The sequence below is a fragment of the Artemia sp. Qi Xiang Cuo genome, chromosome 17 (genome assembly GCF_049724085.1).
Source record: "Artemia sp. Qi Xiang Cuo chromosome 17, ASM4972408v1, whole genome shotgun sequence".
NCBI classification, from domain to species: domain Eukaryota; kingdom Metazoa; phylum Arthropoda; class Branchiopoda; order Anostraca; family Artemiidae; genus Artemia; species Artemia sp. Qi Xiang Cuo.
Genome location: NC_142810.1, coordinates 15,989,159 through 16,011,030, shown reverse-complemented (window position 1 = coordinate 16,011,030; position 21,872 = coordinate 15,989,159).

Sequence of the window (21,872 nt, the reverse complement as noted above, 5' to 3'; positions counted from 1 at the left end):
GATGTAAATTGTGAATTTTGATTTAGTTCAATTTCCAACATAAATGCCATTTACGCTGATATATCCTACTAGACAATGTTGCAAGTTATGTTGTGATGTTATTAAATATGCTCAAAAACATAAACACAAAAACAGGATTCAAAATGAGCCGAGCAAATATTACAAGAAAAATGTCCCCTCTTCCCCAACGACACCACTGGTGACGATCAATTTTGTCACTTCACGAAAATTATCGAGTCTAGGTCCTATCTAGTGCCCCCCCCAATATTTTTGTCTAATACGTTATATCGAAACGCAATGCATTTAAACAAATTTTCGATGAGTTTTTTTTAACCATTTTATACCCCCCTCCGCAACTTAGAATTGTTTTAACCTTCACGATTTTTGGGAAGAGTATTATTGTAAATAAAGGGTTTTAAATTCCTCTTATATAAAGTTGTATATTAAAAATTACAAAAAAAAAACCAAGCAAAAAGTAAACCAACCAACCCACCATTACTTAAGGGTCTCGTGAATTGTTAGAATGACATCCATCGATCCGCCAATCACCCCACCCCCCATTTAAACTGTAGATATTCGCCTATGTTACTTGTTAACAATTTACATTATATTGTGAAAGTATTAACTGGTCCCAAAAGAGGGAAACAAAAGCTGAATTATCAATCACCCGAGCAAAATACACGGAAACACTACAGTAAGGCTTCATCAGGTATATGTTTACTCACTTTATTTTTATTAGTATTTATCCTTTCTGTTTGTCATTTACTAGATTAATTTTTAATTCCATCTTGTTACTAACAATGTAGCTAGTGTTGGCCGATATTCAATATCGATATTGATGTATCGATATATCAGAGCAAATATCGATATCGAATATCGAAACGAAAATATCGATATCGAAAACGATATATGAACATATTTGACTGTTTTTGGCCTTTTCTGCTACTGGTAAACGTCCTGCAAAAAAGATTCAACATAGAAAATTGTTTGGGAAATGGGCGAGAAGAAGAACAATGATGTATTTAATCCATTGACTCATACATGCTGATACACAGCATACTTACCTGTATCCATAAGTTGGTATAGCCTGTTCTCAAACTCAAAATACGTTTAGTCAGGAGGACTTCCAAATGTTGCTAAGAACCTCCAAAAGGCCTTGGCTGTATTAATGCCTTCTAAGCTTATAGGCCTTGCTCATATAACAGAGGATTGGCTTTTTATGCTGATTCCAATTATATATGATTCATTCAGTTTAATGTTCCCATCAAAATATACGAGCCTGAGAAAATTTGCGTGATTTCTGGGAAAGGGGAGAAACCCCTCAAAAAGTCAAAGAATCTTAAAGAAAAGCGTACCATCAGATTCAGCATATCATGGAACCCTACTGTAAAGATTTTAACCTCCCGTCAGCATAAATGTAGAATTTTGTATTTTTTGTCAGAATAAAAATCACGGATGCATGTTTATTTATTCCTCTTTCTTTCGCCAGCGTGATCGCATCAATTCAAAGGCCCAAGAAAGTTGGGAAAGTGCTCGTTCGAAAAAAAATAACAGTTCTAGTTCCCTTTTAAAGTGACCCGAGATATTGGGGAGCCAATAGCCCCCCTCCCACGCTCTTTTTTCCCTGAAAACACCCGATCCAAATTTTGAGATATTCATTTTTTCACTATAGTTGAAAGATCGAAAAAATGTTCCTCCAGAGATAACCTGACTCCCCGCAACCTGAGGAAAGGGCTTTAAGTTATGAATTTGCCTGTTGTTTACGTATAGTATTTTTTATTTGTAAGTAAACTGGCCTTTTTAGGGGAGGGGGAATTTTCTGTGGGGGATTTTTCACAGGTAGAATTTCCCATGGGCAGGGAAGTTTCGGGGGCTGAACTAACAAGGGGGAATTTTACACCGGAGAACTTGTCATAACTCCTATACGAAATTCGTCATAATGTTTCTCTGCCGATTCAGTTTTTGATGTAGAGATGTCCCGAGGAAATTGTCATGATTACCCCATGGTACCAGGGGGAAAGGCTATAAGTTATGAATTATGTCTGTTGTTTACATATAGTTTCTGTTATTTGGAAGTAAACAGACGTTTTTAGGGAGGGAAATTAATGGATAATTAATGGATAATTCTTCTGGGTTTCGCCCTGCCAATGGTTGTTTGGTCCCAGAAGCTTTGCATGTTAGACACCACGTTGAACTAATGACTCAAAAGTTATTTCTTGCATGCAAGGTTCAAAAATCACAGGAGAGAACATAGGACACAGTTTTATTTTCGTCACAATGTATCTGCAATGGGCGAGGATACCCATACCCTCTGAGTTCCCTCAAATTTTACCGACAATTTAGTTTGTTGGGCTATCTTGATTTTAGAAATGTATATAAAGCTATTCAGAGCAAGAGAGCCAGAATCTTGTGCTGAAATCCGTCTAGTGCAGACAGAATTCAAAATATAACTAATAATCAATGGAGTTCAATTAACACTCAATACTATTTTGAACACTTCGTCAAACAGTTCGTGGTAGCGAACTGTAAGTAAGGAGCGACCCGGCTCAATAGTAACCGAAACTCTAAAAAACGGAATTTTGATACCAATAGATACATCAAAAGAATCAGATTTTTATGCTGATTTCAAACATATAAGTTTAATCAAGTTTAGTCCTGCACATCAAAAGCTACGCGCCTGAATATATTTGCCTGATTTTGAAAAAAAAGGGGATAACGCCCCTAAAAGTTATAGAGCCTTAATGAAAATTACACAATCGGATTCAGCGTATCAGAGAACCCTACTGTAGAGGTTTCAAGCTCCTATCTGCAAAAATGTGGAATTTTGTATTTTTTGCTAGAAAAAAGATCACGGATGCGTGCTGTTTTTTCCCAAAGGGGATCTTATCAACCCAGTGGTCCTATAATATCACAAGAGGGCTCATTCAAACGGAAATTAAAAGTTCTAGTGCCCTTTTTAAGTGACCAAAAACATGGAGGGCAGTTAGGCCCCCTCCCACGCTCATTCTTTCCCAAGGTCATCCGATCAAAATTTTGAGATAGCCATTTTGTTCAACATAGTCAAAAAACGTAATAACTATGTCTTTGAAGATGACTTAATCCCCCACAGTCCCCGAGGGAAGGGCTGCAAGTTAGAACTTTGCCCATTGTTTACATGTATAGTATTGGTTACTGAGAGGTACGCAGACGTTTTCAGGGGGTTTTTTTCTGGTAGTAGGCGGTGGATGAGTCGGGGGTTACGTGGGAGGATCTTTCCAGGGAGGAAGTTTTCATGGGGGAAGGGACATTGCTATGAAGGGGCGCCGGATTTCCCAGCATTATTTAAAAAACGATCAGAACTAAATTAAAACAAACAAGTTTTTCGACTGAAAGTAAGGAGCAACATCAAAACTTAAAACGAACAGAAATTATTACGTATATGATTGTGTTTGCCACCTAGTCAATACCTCACTCTTTACGCTAAAGGTTTTTAGTGCTTTCATAAGAGCTATTTATTCTAATTAACGACCTTTGTGATTAAGGGGTCATTTTTAAAGAATTCAATTCAATTCAAACTTTTTATTTCCTCCGAATACGAAGAGTAAAAAAAAAAAAAACGCTAATCAACAGGCCATAAAATTCTTTTAAACTATGTAACAACAAGTACGCATAGGCCTTCAATCAAACTCACCACACAAATTAACACTTCATTCAATAAATAATAAATTAACACTTAAAATTAACACTTCACAAATTAACACTTCATTCAATAATTAATAAACCGAAAAAAAATAATAATAATAATAATTAAAAAAATAATTAAGCTTTATGCGCAGCTTTATATAGAGAAAAAAGAGGTAATTTGGATAAAAATTTCTTTTGCTTTTTCTCCAAAACATCAACAGGGTTTTTTATTTTATATGTATTCATTAAAAAGTATTTATTTCAGATTTAGAAAAGCGGCAAAGGAACTTGGCAAAATTAAAAAATTTGGTTTTTACATGGGCAATATTACTAATTCTAAGAAACGGGAGAAGCGATGAAAAAACTAAAATCTGTGGCAAAGCGACAGTATTATATACCCGAGCAAGTGATTTCCGAGAAAGAAGATCGCGAAGACAAATTACTGCCCCGAAACTAGACGCTATTCTACTTTTAACTGCTTTAGAAATAGAAGCACGTCATAGAGCTGAAGTTGGTCCATAAGGCACACCAAGATATAGAAAAGATTCCAAAGGTTTTAAAATACGAACAGAAATACGAACAGAAATTTCTGAATTAACGAGATCATTAGCCTTAGGACCAAGAATTAAAAACTGACACTTTTTGAATTGGAAGAAAATTTGAACCTTAGCGTAAAGAGCGAGGTATTGACTAGGGGGTGAACCCCCTAATATACGTATTAAAAGTATGTGAATATAGATATTCGTTACGTAAGTTAATTTGTAAGTTACGTATATTTATTACTAATAAAAACGTTCGTAAATAAAATTAAACTACTTTCGAGAAAGCCATTTAACCAAAAAAAGTATAATTAATATACCAATTTCGTTTTAATTATTCATGTACGGTGAGCCGAAATCAAAACCTGCATTAATTCAAAACGTTCAGAGATTAAATAAAAAAAAAACACCTTTTCCCCCCTAAACCCCAAAAAACTAAAGTTTTAAAATTTTAGATGTTATGACGGATTTTGTCGATGTCCTGACCGGTCGATGTTATGATTGTCGACGCTCTGACGGATAGCAATTGTGACTGTCGATGAACTGACGTGTCGATGTTATGACTGTCGATGTTCTGACCGTTAGTGGTTCTGACGGATTTTTGTTGATGTTCTGACGCCTTCCCATTTGAGACAGCAACGTGTCCAGGAATTTCTTTAGAGAAGGGCGATAGTACAGAAGGGAAATACCTAGAGAACATCAATCTTTTCCCCCTTTTTTTGAAAATCAGCCAATTTTTCTCAGGCGCGTAACTTTTGATGGGTAGCACTAAACTTGATGAAATTTATATTTGAAATCAGCATTGAAATCATTCTTGATATATCTTTAGTATCAAAACCTGTTTTCTAGAGTTTCATTACCATTGAGCCGGGTCGCTTACTTACAGTTCGTTACACGAACTGTTTGATAAACTTTTTAAAAGTAAAAGAACATTTTTTTTCCCCAATAGTTTTAACCACGACGAGGTTTTAAAAAAAATATCCCTTAAAAGTATATCCCTTAAAAAGTATCCCTTAAAAACTCCTTCTGAAATAACGCAAGGCCAAATAATTGATGATAGGCGATTTGTTTGGTGACGGCGACGGCGATGATATGAATCTGTCACACAACTTTATTTTTTAAAACAATAAAAACTTTAGCGTAAAGAGTGAGGTATTGAAGAGGGGACAGCCCCTTTCATATACGGAATAATTTCTGTTCGTTTTAAGTTTTAATGTCGCTCCTTACTTTCAGTTAAATTTTTTTTTTTTTTATTTAATTTTTAATCAAGATTCAACAGCTTTCCTCTTTTCTTTGTATTGGCGTACATGACTACAAAACAGAATTTCTCTGAGTTAGTGTGGATTCAAGGGTAGTTTAATACTTCAAGGGTAGTGGATTCAAGGGTAGTGGATTAAAAGATTCAAGGGTAGCTTGGATTATCAAATCGTCCTTCTGGAAGGTTTGTGCTAATTTAAAATAGCCTGTCAAGAATTTCAAATAATTCTGATATGTTTCAAACGGTAGTCGTTCTAGGCTCATAATCTGGATTGGGGGCAAGGTACCTTAATAGGACTGTAAGAAATTAAATAAAAGGAATTTAATGTCAGATTTCAGAAAACTGAGAGGACAGCCGCCCCCTCCCCTGCCAAAAGGCCTAGAACCACCACTGGTTTCACACGGCTTTTACAGATTTTGAAAGGTCTACTTAACAAAGAACTTTTACCCCGATCTCTTCTCCCAAACACATCAAGCTATCTAAAAGAGACAGCAGAAACATTTCATATTTCCAACCTTAAAGCAAAAAACTAGAAAAGACACTCTTATTATGAACATGCTTGTTTTGTTTTGCAATATTTATTTCACAAGAAAATGTTTCACATTATGCAAAAAGACTGTTCACAAATTTTAAATTGATTAACATAAAAAGAATAAGATTAATCATTACTTATATTTGGTATATCTTTGTCGGATGAATAGTTATATATAAGTCATCTACATTTGTTTGGAACAAGTATTATTTACTCTTTCACTCATTCAGTCTAATTTTTTGAAATACTGAACAGATTGAAGATTGTTATGATCTTCATTAATCAGCATTTAAAATTTCACCATTAAGCACGGTTATTACCATTCATGATTTTTCAGCAAATTTGGCGATTTTTCCCTTTCTTGGTAGTTTTCTTCTATTAGCTGGTGATTTTGTACAAAGGTGGTAGCTATTTTCGTTTATTTTTATTGTTCAACCGATGTGAAATAGACGGTGACTTTCATATTTTTTGTCCTTTTAAATTCTGTGTTACAAAGGAATGACGTTATTTTAGCCAAAACATCATATATTTTTAGCAAAATATCCGCTGGTTCTTAGCACAAAACCTAGTTATAAACCATTTCTAGAAGCAGAGTAGATATTTGCACTGCTTTACAATTTCTTCTTTTTTTTGAAAAATTAGAGGCGCAGTTTCATTTTTTTTTCTCCACTGCATTTCACTGCTCGTATTGATAAATTAAAACCTTTCATTGCTTCGCGGCATTAAGACTAAATGAGATGACCTGCATGAGTAGTGGGGCGGGTGCTGATTTTAACTATACAAAACCTGTCAGACCGCTTTCTGGGCCAAGCAGATAGGTTTCTGAGCAAATAGTTGCATGGGATACTGAAGGAACAAAACCTACCGAACCGGTAGTAGTGATACATTTATAGATTTGAACGGTACAAAATCTGTCAGACCGGTTTCTGGGCCAACCAGACAGGATTTTGTGCCAAATATTGTATGTGATAATGCAGGCACACCATATATGGTGACCTGAATGGAATTAATGGAAGCTAGATAAAGTAGCATAATTATAGGTGTCTAAAAATGTATCTCATTTGCATAATTCTGGTCTGAATGATCTTAATTAATGATTTCAATAATGAGATGAAGCACAGGACAATAATATTCTTATTTTTTAGTTGGACTCATTAAAAAAACTTTTTCTACAAAATAAGTTTTTCAAGAAAAGTAAGGAACTCCATTAAACAAAAAATGAGCAAAAATAAAATCAAATAATCTACCGAGCGTGAAACTACCACAAATCAGCATCGATAAGTAAATTAAACCCGAAACTAATAGAAATTACAATAAATAACCGAGTCAAACTCAAAACGAGCAGAAAATAACATAAGTTGGGCACAAAACTCCTATGCCTTCCCAAGGCCAGAGCAAAATTTGCACTTTAATTAAAAAAATATAAATGTTTTTACTTTTATAACTTTAATAAATCAATAAATATTAGCATTTTGATTACTAAATATCAGTATATGTATATTAAACTGACAATGCACATTCATTTGTATTTTTTCAGTAAAGTACAAATTTTGTTTTTACCTTGGGAAGGCATAGGGGTTTTTGCAGCCAACTTATGTTAATTTCTGCTCGTTTTGAGTTTGACTTGGTTATTTATTGTAATTTCTGTTCGTTTTGGGTTTCATTTATTTATCGATGCTGATTTGTGGTAGTTTCACGCTTGGTAGATTATTTAATTTCATTTTTGCTCATTTTTTATTTAATGGAGTTCTTTACTTTTCTTTGAAAAACTTATTTTGTGGAAAATTTTTTTAAATTAATTTCTGTCCGTTTTATATTGACATAGTCTTTACTGGGAAAAAGAAAATAATACTTTGAATCTTTTCGCTTTTTTAAGAATTTATAGTTTGACTTGCTATTTGTATGCTGGAGAAAAATTTTCAGTAATTTTTAACAACATACACCCTTCTAAAAATCAGGACACAAATAGTACTGTTTAGTTTAGTTTCATATCTCCTCTAGTTGACCTGAAATGCAAAACTTGATACCATTCGCAAAAAAATCTGTTTACTTTCTTTGATAGCTTGGATACACTTACACTATTTTGATTTGGATAAATTTTAAGAGCAGAAGTAGCCCCGAAAGTTTGAACATAATACCCACAGTCGTTCTTGGGATACGGCTGTGATGCCTTATTGGGAATTAACATTAACATAGTCCATTTTGATTTAATCTTAAGGCAACATTTAGTATTTAAACATAATGGGCAAATAGGAGGGTGGGCATGGGAGGGTGGGAGTGGGAGGGTGGGAGTGGGAGGGGAATTAGTTGCCCTCCAATCATTTTTGACTATTAAAAAGGGCATCAGCCCTTTCTATTTTCAATCGAATGAGCCCTTTTCGAAGTTCCCAAGACAACTCCTTCGATACGAAGTGCCCTGGTCTAAACACCAACAACAACAAAAAAACACATTATATCCACATCGATCTTTACTATAAAAATGTCAAGCCTTCCAATCACTTTCAAATATTAAAAAGGGCACTAGACCTTTCGATTTCCAATCGAATTTCCCCTTTTTGAAACGACAAAGCTTTCTATAAACACCTTATTTGCCCCCAGGGCAGAAATTAAAACCAGTACCCTAAGGTCTGTTAGGGTGATTGTCATCCTCTAAGACTTAATTTCCAGAACTTTCAACTACGTTAAAGAAAATGGCCATCTCTAAATTTTGATTGGATGTGTTTGGGGAAATGATGGGGGTGAGAGGGACGGTAGTCTCTCTCCAATCACTTTCATTTATTAAAAATGGCCCTAGCTCTTTCAATTTCCAGTCAAATGAGCTCTTTTGAAGTTTCTACGACAAAACTTTTAATAAAAATCTTGCATGCCCCCAGGAAATAACTTATAACCCTTGTCCAGAGTGCCGAGGGGGGGAGAATTCATTCTCAAAGAGAATGAAGTTTGAAGTTTCTACGACAAAACTTTTAATAAAAATCTTGTATGCCCCCAGGAAATAGCTTATAACCCTTGTCCTGAGTGCGGGGGGGGGGGAGAATTCATTCTCAAAGACCTAATTTCCAGAACTTTCTGCTACGTTGAACAGAATGTCTATCTGGAAATTTGATTGGATGTGTTTGGAGGAATGGTGGGCGTGAGAGGGGGGTTAGTTACCCTCCAATCACTTTCGAATATTAAAAAGGGCACTCGCCCTCTGAATTTCCAATTGAATGAGTCCCTTTTGAATTTTTACGACAACTCTATCTGTAAAAACCTTATATGTCCCCAGGGCATAACTTACAACCTTTGCCCTTGGGGGGTTTGTCATTCTTAGATACATAATTTCCATAACTTTCAAGTACGTCGACGAAAATAGCTATCTTTAAACTCTGATTGAATATTTTTGGGGAAATGGGGGGCGTAAGAAGGGGGTTAATTACTTACAAACTGACAACCCTTGCCCTGAGGGCTGGGGGTGGGGAGGGGTTGTCATCCTTAAAGACCTAATTTCCAACACTTTCAACTACATTGAATAAAACAGCCCTTTGAATTTCCAATCGAATGAGCCTTTTTTGAAGTTTCTATGACAACGCCTTCTATAAAAAACTGATATGCCCACAGGGCATACCTTACAACCCTTGCCCTGAGGCCTGTGGGGGAGTTTCCTCCTCAAAACATAATTTATATGTGGAAATCAACTACGCTGAACAAAAATGCTAACTCAAAATTTTGATTGGATGTGTTTCGGGAAATGGTGAGCGTGGAAGGGGTGTTAGTCGCCTTCCAATCACTTTCGACTATTAAAACGGGCACAAGCCACACCAATTTTCAATTGAATAAGCCCTTTTCAAAGTTTCTACGACAACTTCTTCGATGCGAAGTGCCCTTCTCTAAAGGAAAAAAAAATAATATATTGTACCAAGATCGTTCTTATATGCCTAGAGGGCATAACTTACAACCCTTGCCCTGAGGGTTGCGGGGGAGTTTCCTCTTCAAAAAACATATTTTCTATCTGAAAAACACCTACGCTGAACAAAATGCCTATCTCAAAAATTTTAATTGGATGTGTTTGGGGAAATTATGGGCGTGGGGTGAGGGATTAGTTGCCCTCCAATAACTTTCGACTAATAAAAAGGGCACTAGCCACTCCAATTTTCAATTGAATGAGCCCTTTTAGAAGTTTCTACAGCAACTCCTTCGATACAAAGTGCCCTGGTATGGAAAACAAAAAACATAAAAAAAACAACAAAAAATGATGCATTGTGCCAACATCGTTCTTTACTTAGGCAGCGCAATCGCGCTGCCTATGATTTTTACAACAACTTTCTATATAAGCTTTTTATGCCCCCAGTGCATAACTTACAACCCTTGCAATGAGGGCTCTGAGGGGGTTATCATCCTAAAAGATCTAATTTCCAGACCTATAACTACGTTGAAAAAAATGGATATCTCAAAATTTTGATTGGATGTGTTTGGGCAAACGGTGGGCGCGAGAGGGGTGATAGTCGCTATACAAACACTTTCAACTATTGAAAAAGGAACTAGACCTTTCAATTTCCAATTGAATGAGCCATTTTGAAATTTCTACGACAAGGCTTTCAATAAAAATTTTATATGCCCCCAGGGCATAACTTACAACCCTTGCCCTGGGGCTGTGGGGGAGGGGTTGTCATCCTTAAAGACCTAATTTCCAAAACTTTCAAATACGTTGAGCAAAATAGATATCTAAATATTTTGATCTGATGTGTTTGGGGATAAGGTGGGCGTGAGAAGGGGGTTAGTTGCCCTGAAATCACTTTCGACTATTTAATAAAGTTGGGGTTTAGTTTTCAGAAATAGGAAAATCCACGTTTAAAACCCATCTGATTTTATTAATAATATCTGATTTCTTAATCAAGTTGAGTATCAGTTTTCAGATGCAAGAACATTCACGTTTAAAAAAATCTGGTGTTATTAATACAATTTTATTTTTTAACAAAGTTGAGTTTTAGTTTTCAGAAACAAGAACATCCACATTTGAAATACATATGATTTTATTAATAATATTTAATTTTTTAATATAGTTGGATTTTAGTTTTCAGAAATAACAACACCCACGTTTAAAAAACATCTGATTTAATAATAAAATTTGATTTTTCAAAAAAAGTTGGGCTTTAGTTTTCAGAAATAAGAACACCAAAGTTTATAATAATTGTGATTTTGTAATAATATTTTATTTTTAGTAAAGTCTGGTTTTAGTTTTCGAAAATAAGAATATCCACGTCTAAAACACATCTTATTTTACTAATAATATTTGATTTTCTTAATAAAGTTGTGTTTTAGTTTTCAGAAGTAAGAATATCCACGTTTAAAATAAATATGATTTTATTAATAATATTTTGATTTTTGGATAAAGTTGGGTTTTAGTTTTCAGAAATAAGAACATCCACGTTTAAAATACATGTGATTTTATTAATAATATTTATTTTTTTAATAAAGTTGGGTTTTATTTTTTTGAAATAAAAACATCCTTGTCTAAAATATATCTGATTTTATTAATAATATTTGATTTTTCTAATTAAGTTGTGTTTTAGTTTTCAGAGGTAAGAACATCCAAGTTTAAAATACATCTGATTTTATTAATAATATTTGATTTTTTAATAAACTTGGGTTTATTTTAAGAAATTAGAATATCCACGTTTAAAATACATATTATTTTATTAATAATATTTTATTTTTCAATAAAGTTGGATTTTAGTTTTCAGCAATAAGAACATCCACGTTTAAAACACATCTTATTTTATTAATAATATTTGATTTTGTAATAAACTTGAGTTTAGTTTAAGAAATTAGAGCATCCACGTTTAAAATACATATGATTTTATTAAGAATATTTGATTTTTCAATAAAGTTGGGTTTTAGTTTTCAGCAATAAGAATATCCACGTTTTAAATACATCTGATTTTATTGATAATATTTGATTTTTCAATAAAGCTGGGTTTTAGTTTTCAGAAACCAGAACATCGAAGTTTAAAATACATTTTATTTTATCAATAACATTTGATTTTTAGTAAAGTTGGGTTTTAGTTTTCAAAAATAAGAACATCCAGGTTTTAACAACATCTGATTTTATTAATAATATTTTATTTTTCAGAAACCAGACCATCAACGTTTAAAATACATTTTATTTTATCAATAACATTTGATTTTTTAATAAAGCTGGGTTTTAGTTTTCAGAAACAGGAACATCTACGTTTAAAATACATCTTGTTCTGTATAATAATATTTGATTTTTCGATAAAGATGAGTTTTAGTCTTCATTTTTCACATGTTTTCACTAGTTTAACATGTTTAAAATATATGTGATTGTATTAATAATATTGGATATTTTATTAAAGTTAGGTTTTAGTTTTTGGAAATAAGAACATCCCTGTCTAAAATAAATCTGATTTTACTAATAATGTCTGATTTTTTAATTAAGTTGTGTTTTAGTTTTCAGAAATAAGAACATCCACGTTTAAAATAAATTTGATTTATAAATAATATTTGATTTTTCAATAAAGTTGGGTTTTAGTTTTCAGAAATAAGAACACCAACGTTTATAATACATGTGATTTCAGAATAATATTTTATTTTTGAATAAAGTTGGGTTTTAGTTTTTAAAATAAGAATATCCACGTCTAAAATAAATCTGATTCTATTAATAATATTTGATTCTTCTAATAAAGTTGTATTTTAGTTTTTAGAAATAAGAACATCTATATTTAAAATAAATCTGATTCTATTAACAACATTTAATTTTTTAATAAAGTTGGGTTTTAGTTTTCAGAAAAAAGAACATCTACGTTTAAAATACATCTGATTTTATTAATAAAATTTGATTATTTAATAAACTTGGGTTTAGTTTAAGAAATTAGAAGTTTTCAGAAACTAGTTTTCAGAAATAAGAACATCTATTTTTAAAATACATCTGATTTTATTAATAATATTTGATTTTTCAATAAAGTTGGGTTTTAGTTTTCAGCAATAATAACATCCACGTTTAAAATACATTTGATTTTACTAATAACATTTGATCTTTTAGTAAAGTTGGGTTTTAGTTTTCAAAAATAGGAATATCCACGTTTTAAAAATATCTGATTTTATTAATAATATGTTATTTCTTAATAAAGTACGTTTTTAGTTTTCAGAAGTAGGAACATCCACGTTTAAAATACATCTGAGTTTTTCAATAATATTTCATTTTTAATAAAGTTGGGTTTTAGTTTTCAGAAACAAGAATATCCACGTTTAAAATACATCTAATTTCAATAATAATATTTAATTTCTTAATAAAGTTGGTTTTTAGTTTTCAGAAATAAGAACTTCCGCGATTAAAATTAATCTGATTTTATTAATAATATTTAATTTTTTAATAAAGCTGGGTTTCAGCTTTCACAAATAAGAACATCCACGTTTAAAATTCATCTGATTTAATTAATAGTATATAATTTTTTACTAAAGTTGGGTTTTCGTTTTCACAAATAGGAACATCCACGTTTAAAAAACTTCTGATTTTATTAATAATATATTATTTTATAATAAACTTGGGTTTTAGTTTTCAGAAATAAGAACATCCAAATTTAAAATACATCTGATTCTATTAATAATATTTGATTTTTTAAAATAGTTGGGTATTAGTTTTGAGAAATGAGAACATCCACGTTTAAAATACATTTTGTTCTGTATACAATATTGTATTTTTTAATAAAGTTGGATTTTTGTTTTCTTAGATAAGAGCACTATCGTGAAATATACACCTGAATCTATTATCGATGTTTGATGTTTTAATAATGCAGAGTTTTTGCGCGAGGCAATGTGAACCTCAACGTTTGAGTTCCACCTGGTTTGATTATTAGTATCTGATTTTTTAATAAAGCTGGGTCTTAGTTTTAAGGAACAAGAACATCAACGTTTAAAATACATCTGATTTTAATAATAATATTTGATTTTTTTAAATTAATTTGGGTTTTAGTTTTCAGAAATAAGAACATTCAAGTTTAAAATACGTCTGATTTTATTAATAATATTCGATTTTTAATAAAGTTCTGTTTTAGTTTTCAAAGTAAGGACATCCATGATTAAAATACATCTTATTTTATTAATAATATTTGATTTTTTAATAAAGTCTGGTTTTAGTTTGCAGAAATAAGAACATCCACGTGTAAAATAGGGTTGGGTTTATATAAATATTTTTAATAGGGTTTGGTTTTAGTTTTCAGAAATAAGAACATCCACGTTTAAAACACATCTGATTTTATTCATAATATTTGATTTTTAATAAGGTTGGGTTTTAGCTAAAATCATATGAATTTTAAATGTGTATGTTCTTACTTCTGAAAACTAAAACCAAACTTTATTAAAAAATCAAATATTATTAATAAAATCAGATGTACCTTAAACGTGGATGTTCATATTTCTGAAAACTAAATCCAAACTTTATTAAAAAAAATCAAATATTATTAACAAAATTAGATGTATTTTAAATGTGGATATTCTTATTTCTGAAAAATGAAACCTAACTTTATTAAAAAATCAAATATTATTAATAAAATCAGATGACTTTTAAATGTAGATATTCTTTCTTATGAAAACTAAAAGCCAACTTTATTAACAAATTAAATACTATTAATAAAATAAAATGTTTTTTAAACGTGGATGTTCTTATTTCTGAAAACTAAAACCCAACTTTATTAAAAAAACTAAATATTATTAATAAAATCAGATTTATTTTAAACCCGGGTGTTCTTATTTCTGAAAAGTAAAGCCCAACTTTATTAATAAATCAAATATGATTAATAAAATCAGATGTATTTTAAACGTTGGATGTTCCTATTTCTAAAAACTAAAAACCAACTGCTTAAAAAAATTAAATATTATTAATAGAATTAGATGTATTTTAAACGTGGATTTTTTGTTTCTGAAAACTAACGCCCAGCTTTATTAAAAAATTAAGTTTTATTAATAAAATCAGATATATTTTAATCGTGGATTTTCTGGTTTTTGAAAACTAAAACCCAACTGTATTAAAGAATCAAATATTATTAAAAAAATCAGATGTATTTTATACGTGGATGTTCTTACCTCTGAAAACTAAAACACAAATTTCATATAAAAAATATTATTAATAAAATCAGATGTATTTTAGAAGTGGATGTTACTATTTCCGAAAACTAAAACCCAACTTTACCAAAAAAATCAAATATTAATATTAAAATCAGATGTATTTAAAACATGGATGTTCGAGTTTCTGAAAACTGAAACCCAACTTTGTTAAAAAATTAAATTTTATTAGTAATATCAGATTTATTTTAAACGTGGATGTTCATATTTCTGAAAACTAAAAGCAAACTTTTTTTTAATCAAATATTATTAATAAATCAGATGTATTTTAAAAATAGATTTTCTTTTTACTGAAAACTAACACCCAACTTTATTAAAATATTAAATGTTAATAATAAAATCAAATGTATTTTAAATGTGGATGTTCTTATGTCTGAAAACTAAAACCCAACTTTATTAAAAAATGAAATATCATTAATAAAATCAAATGTATTTTAAACCCGCTTGTTCTTATTTCTGAAAACTAAAACACAACTTTATCAAAAAATCAAATATTATTAATAAAATCAGATGTATTTTAAACGATTGATGTTCCTTTTTCCAAAAACTAAAACCCAGCTTTATTAAAAAATTAAATATTATTAATAGAATCATATGTATTTTAAACGTGGATGTTCTTGTTTCTGAAAAATAAAACCCGACTTTAATAAAAAATTATATATTAATAATAAAATAAGATGTACTTTAAACATGGATGTTTGTTTTTCTGAAAATTAAAACCCAACTTTATTAAAAAATTTAATTTATGAATAAAATCAGATTTTCGTTTATGTTCTTATTTCTGAAAACTAAAACCCAACTTTTTAAAAAAAAATCCAATATTATTAATAAAATCAGATGTATTATAAATGTAGATGTTCTTATTTCTAAAAACTAAAACCCAACTGTATTAAAAAATCAAATATTATTAATAAAATAAGATGTATTTAAGACGTTGATGTTCTTATTTTCAAAAACTAAAAATCAACATTACTAAAAATCAAATATTATTAATAAAATCAGATGTATTTTAAACGTGGATATTCTTATTTATAAGAACTAAAACCCAACTTTATTCAAAAAAAATAAATTTTATTATTAATAAACACAGATGTATTTTAAACGTGCATTTTCTTATTTCTGAAAACTAAAACCCAATTTTATTAAAAAATAAAATACTATTAATAAATCAGATGTATTTTAAACGTGGATGTTCTTATTTCTGAAAACTATAACCTACTTTATTAAAAAATCAAATATCTTTAATAAAATCAGATTTATTTTAAATGTTAGATATTCATGTTTCAAAAACTAAAACCCAACTTCATGAAAAAATCCAATTTTATTAACACAATCAGATGTATTTTAAACATGTATGTTCTTGTTCCTGAAAACTAAAACCCCACTTTATTAAAAATCAAATAACATCAATAAAATCAGATGTATTTTAAGCGTGGATGTTCCTTTTTCTGAAAACTAAAACCCTACTTTATTAAAAAATTAAACATTATTAATAAAATCAGATGTAGGCTATGTTAAACGTGGATGTTCTTATATCTGAAAACTAAAACCCAACTTTATTAAAACATCAAATATTATTAATAAAATCCGACGTATTCTTCGTATTCATCTTCTCGTTTGGGGTTGTATAGAGACGCTTAACATATTTATATCATTCTCATTTTGTATTTTGAAAATATTAATAGTGATCTTTTTGTTTTAAGTATATTTCATGTAATTTTAAGACATGTAAAAAAAAGCTGAACAATATTTCTGTTTGAAAGAAATATAAAATAAAAACTAAAAGTAAAAAAAATACAAAAAACTGATTTTAAGAACAGGAAAAAAGATCAAAAAAAACTATGTCAAAAAAAAAGTTTGGGGGTCGGGCTCTGGAGGGAGGGGGGTATGAGGGATTGGGTTGGAGGAATGGGGTGGGGACTTGTCTGTCCAGTATGCATCTCATCATCGTGTTATGTATATTCTCAGTATGACACCATAAATAATGCAGCGAAACATATCACTGTTAACACCTACCGAAAACCCAATTGATAAATCGAATGTGCAAACAACCTGTTACGATATTTTGACGCTTAATATCAGTTGGCCAATGTCCCTGAAACACTACATTTAATGTATTTCTAATATCATAGTATGTTCAATGGCTTGTTGGCTCAGTCGAGTAACGTGTCGTTCTTTTACCTTAGGAAATTATGGGTCTCACGTTCAATTCCTACATCAAACACAAATTTCATAAATTCAATGGGAAGCTGCTTAGACTGTAAAAAACGTTTCGTTGCAAAAGAAAACATATAATTAATAGAGTACAAAAATAGACATCAATACACAAATTCATCCCTACAATAACAACCATACATCCATGCAATAAAACACCAGTATAATGAACAAAAAAATTCATACATCCATACACATAAAACATCCATACAATAAAACATCAAATAAAACACCAATACAATGAACAATAAAAATCCATACATCCATACATATAAAACATCCATACAATAAAACATCAAATAAAACACCAATACAATGAACAATAAAAATCCATGCATCCATACACATAAAACATCCATACAATGCAACATCAAATAAAACACCAATACAATGAACAATAAAAATCCATACATCCATACGCATTAAACATCCATACAATAAAGCATCAAATAAAACACCAATACAATGAACAATAAAATTCCATACAACCATTCATATAAAAAATCCATACAATTAAAAATCAAATAAAACATCAATACAATGAACAATTAGAATCCATACATCCATACACATAAAACATCCATACATTAAAACATCAAATTAAACACCAATCATACAACAAGACACAAAACCAGCCCTAAAATAACAACCATATATCCATACAATAAAATATCAAATAAATCACCAATATGATGAACAATAAAAATCCTTGCATCCATACACATAAAACATAGTTGTATGGATGGAAATCCACCAATAGATTGACTATGTGTCTGCTTGGAATGATAGGTCGCTTGTATGTTTGGAGTACTGCCCTCATAAAACTCCATACATCCATACATATAAAACATCCATACAATAAAACATCAAATAAAACACCATGCAAACATTCATACAATAAAACATCAATTAAAACACCAATGGAATGAACAATATAAATCCATAAACATAAAACATCCATACAATAAAACATCAAATAAAACACCAATACAATGAACACTAAAATTCCATACAACCATTCACATAAAAAATCCATACAATTAAAAATCAAATAAAACATCAATACAATGAACAATTAGAATCCATACATCCATACGCATAAAACATCCATACATTAAAACATCAAATAAAACACCAATCATACAACAAGACACAAAACCGGCCCTAAAATAACATCCATATATCCATACAATAAAATATCAAATAAATCACCAATATAAGGAACAATACAAATCCTTGCATCCATACACATAAAACATAGTTGTATGGATGGAAATCCACCATTAGATTGACTATGTGTCTGCTTGGAATGATAGACCGCTTGTATGTTTGGAGTACTGCCCTCATGTATGGTATGGTTACTGCCCTCCTGGAATATAGACCCTCCCGTATGGTCAGGGTACTGCCCTCCCATCCCTGTTACTACATTACTGCTGTTGTCAGGTCGCAATCGTCTTCAAGGAAAAGGGGTTATGTACTTTTAATGACTGATGTCTTCACTACAAACAAAAGTATGGGTACTGCCCATTTCCCTAACGGTAAAAGCATCATTCTCTTACTTAAATAAACAATTCTCTTACTTAGAATTATCATTTTCTTACTTAAGTGGCTAAAAAGTTCTGCAAAAATTGTTTACCTTTTTTTATTATAATAATTGGGAGAAAAGAATTCAAACACAAGTGAGAATTGGATTGAGGATTGGTTGTTAGACCAAGGTTGTTTTCAGGGAGTAGGGGTTATGCACTTCTGCTGAATGGTGTCTTCACTACAAACAAGCCTAGGTCCATGTTACTGCCCGTTTCTCTAATGCTAAAAGTATAAGGCCTACTGCGTATTTGGCGCTTTACTAAAAGGAATTATATTACAAATCTTTTCTTTTGTTCTTATTACAACATTAAAAATAAAATAAAAATTGCAGTCAAACCAGACCAGGATTTACCAATAGGCCCCATGACTTAAACTATTCCCGAAGTTCTAGGGATTGACCCGAAAGTCTTGTAAAAACGGTGCGGCAAAATCTCTTCGGCCTAGAGGCGTCAGAGCTTTAAATCCGGCCTGGATTAAAGAAAATTTCGAGCTGGTGAGCTTTCAGCAATTAATATTTCTATGTATTCAATATTCAGTTCAATTTAATAGTTCTTACCAAAACTATTAATTTATTTTGGAATAAAAAAATATTTTCAAATAGGGAATTTTAAAAACTTGAAACTTTTGCAATCAAAAAAGAACAGAAATTAATAAAAAAAAAATCAAAAAAGAAGTTTTCTAACGAATAGTAAAGGTCATAATAAACTTTCAGAAGAAATAGAAACCCCCAATAGCTCAAACTCAAAACAACCAGAAATTACTATCATATTCAGTGCAATCACGCTGCCTAAGTAAAGAACGATTTTGGCACATTGTATTTTTTATTTTTTGTTTTCTTCCATACCAGGGCACTTCTTGTCGAAGGAGTTGTCGTGGAAACTTCAAAAACGGCTCATTCGATTGGAAATTGCAATGGCTAGTGCCCTTTTTAATAGTTGAAAGTGATGGGAAGGCAGCTAACACCCTTTCCACGACCTTCATTTCCCTAAACACATCAAATCAAAATATTGAGACAGCCATTTTGTTCAGCGTAGTTGATTTCTTGATAGAGATTATATTTTTGAGGAGGACACTCCCCCACAGCGCTCAGGGAAAGGGTTATAAATTATGCCCTGGGGGTATATAAGGTTTTTATAAAAAGCGTTGTCGTAGAAACTTAAAAAAAGGCTCATTCGATTGAAAATTTAAAGGTCTAGTGCCATGTTTAATAGTCGAAAGTGATTGGAGGGAAACTAACCCCCCTCTCAAGCCCACCATTTCCCCAAACACCTCCAATAAAAATTTTGAGATAGACAGTTTGTTCAACGTAGATGAAAGTTCTAGACATTAGGTCTTTGTGGATGACAACCCCCCCCCCCATGGCCCTTGGGGCCAGGGTTGTAAGTTATGCCCTGGGGGCATATAAGATTTCTTATAGAAAGTGTTGTCGCAGAAAGTTCAAAAAGGGCTCATTCGATTGGAAATTCAAATGGCTAGCGCCCTTTCTAATAGTCGAAAGTGATTGGAAGGCAACTAACACCCCTTCCACGCCCACCATTTCCCCAAACACATCAAATCAAAATTTTGAGATAGCTATTTTATTTCACGCAATTGAAAAATCTGGATATTATACCTTTGAGCTGGACACTCCCCCCAAAGTCTTCAGGGCAAGGGTTATAAGTTATGCCCAGGGGGCATATAATGTTTGTAGTGAAATCTTTGTCTTAGAATTTTGAAAAAGGGCTCATTCGATTGGAAATTCATATGGCTAGTGCCCTTTTTAATAGTCGAAAGTAATTTGAAGGCAACAAACCCCTGTCTCGCGCCCAACTTTTCCCCAAACACATGCAATCAAAAATTTTAGATGGCCATTTTTTTCAACGTAGTTGAAAGTTTTGGAAATTAGGTCTTTAAAGATGACAACCCCCCCCCCCACCACAGCCCACAGGGCAAGGATTGGAAGATAGTCGAAAGCGATTGAAGGGAAACTAACCCCCTCTCTTGCCCACCATTTCCCCAAACACATCCAATCAAAATTTTGAGATATCTATTTAGTTCAACGTAGTTGAAAGTTCTGGAAATTAGGCCTTTTAGGATGCTAGCCCCCTCAGAGCCCTCAGTGCAAGGGTTGTAAGTTATTCCATGGAGGCATATAAGATTTATACACAAAGTTGTTGTAGAAATTTCAAAAAGGGCTGATTTGTTTTAAATTGAAATTGCCCTCTTGAATAGTCGAAAGTGAGTGGAGAGTAATTAACCCCGTCTCACACCCACCATTTCTCCAAACACATTCAATCAAGGTTTAGCGATAGCCATTTTGTTCAACGTAGTTGAAAGTTCTGGAAATTATGCGTTTAAGGATGACAAATGCCCCACAGCCCCCAGGGCAAAGGTTGTAAGTTATAGCCTGGGGGCATATTAGGTTTTTATAGATAGATTTGTCGTAACAAATCAAAAAACGGCTGGTTGGAGAAGTGTAGACATGGGGTTCTGGAACCACTCAAAGTTGAATATTAAAAGAAGGATTACTTATTGTTATACTTACCTATTCAAATTATTTATTCGGTGATTCCTCCGTAATATTCTCTCCATAAGCAAGATTGTGCATCCAAAGAGGAAGAAAAACAAATAAAATACTTCTCTAGGAGAATTCAGGAAATTCTTCCCAAAATTTGTGAAAGAAAAACAAACTTAGTTTATAATACCATATATCGTACCTACACTAGATATGATTATTTTTTGAAATTTCCATTCATTTTTGAATAATGAGTGATATTTTTTTTAGGGACAGGTCACATAAATCCCTAAGGCTAAAGGCACATTTCTGTTTAGCTAGCAAAATGTCGATTTTCCGCAAGTATGTCGATACATGAACCTGTCCGCTCAGTTAAGCTTTTTTGTCGTAGCTACTCGCCTGGAGCTACTTTCTTAAATGCTACTAAATTTAATTTTTAAAACAAAGAATTAAATATCTATGACAAAA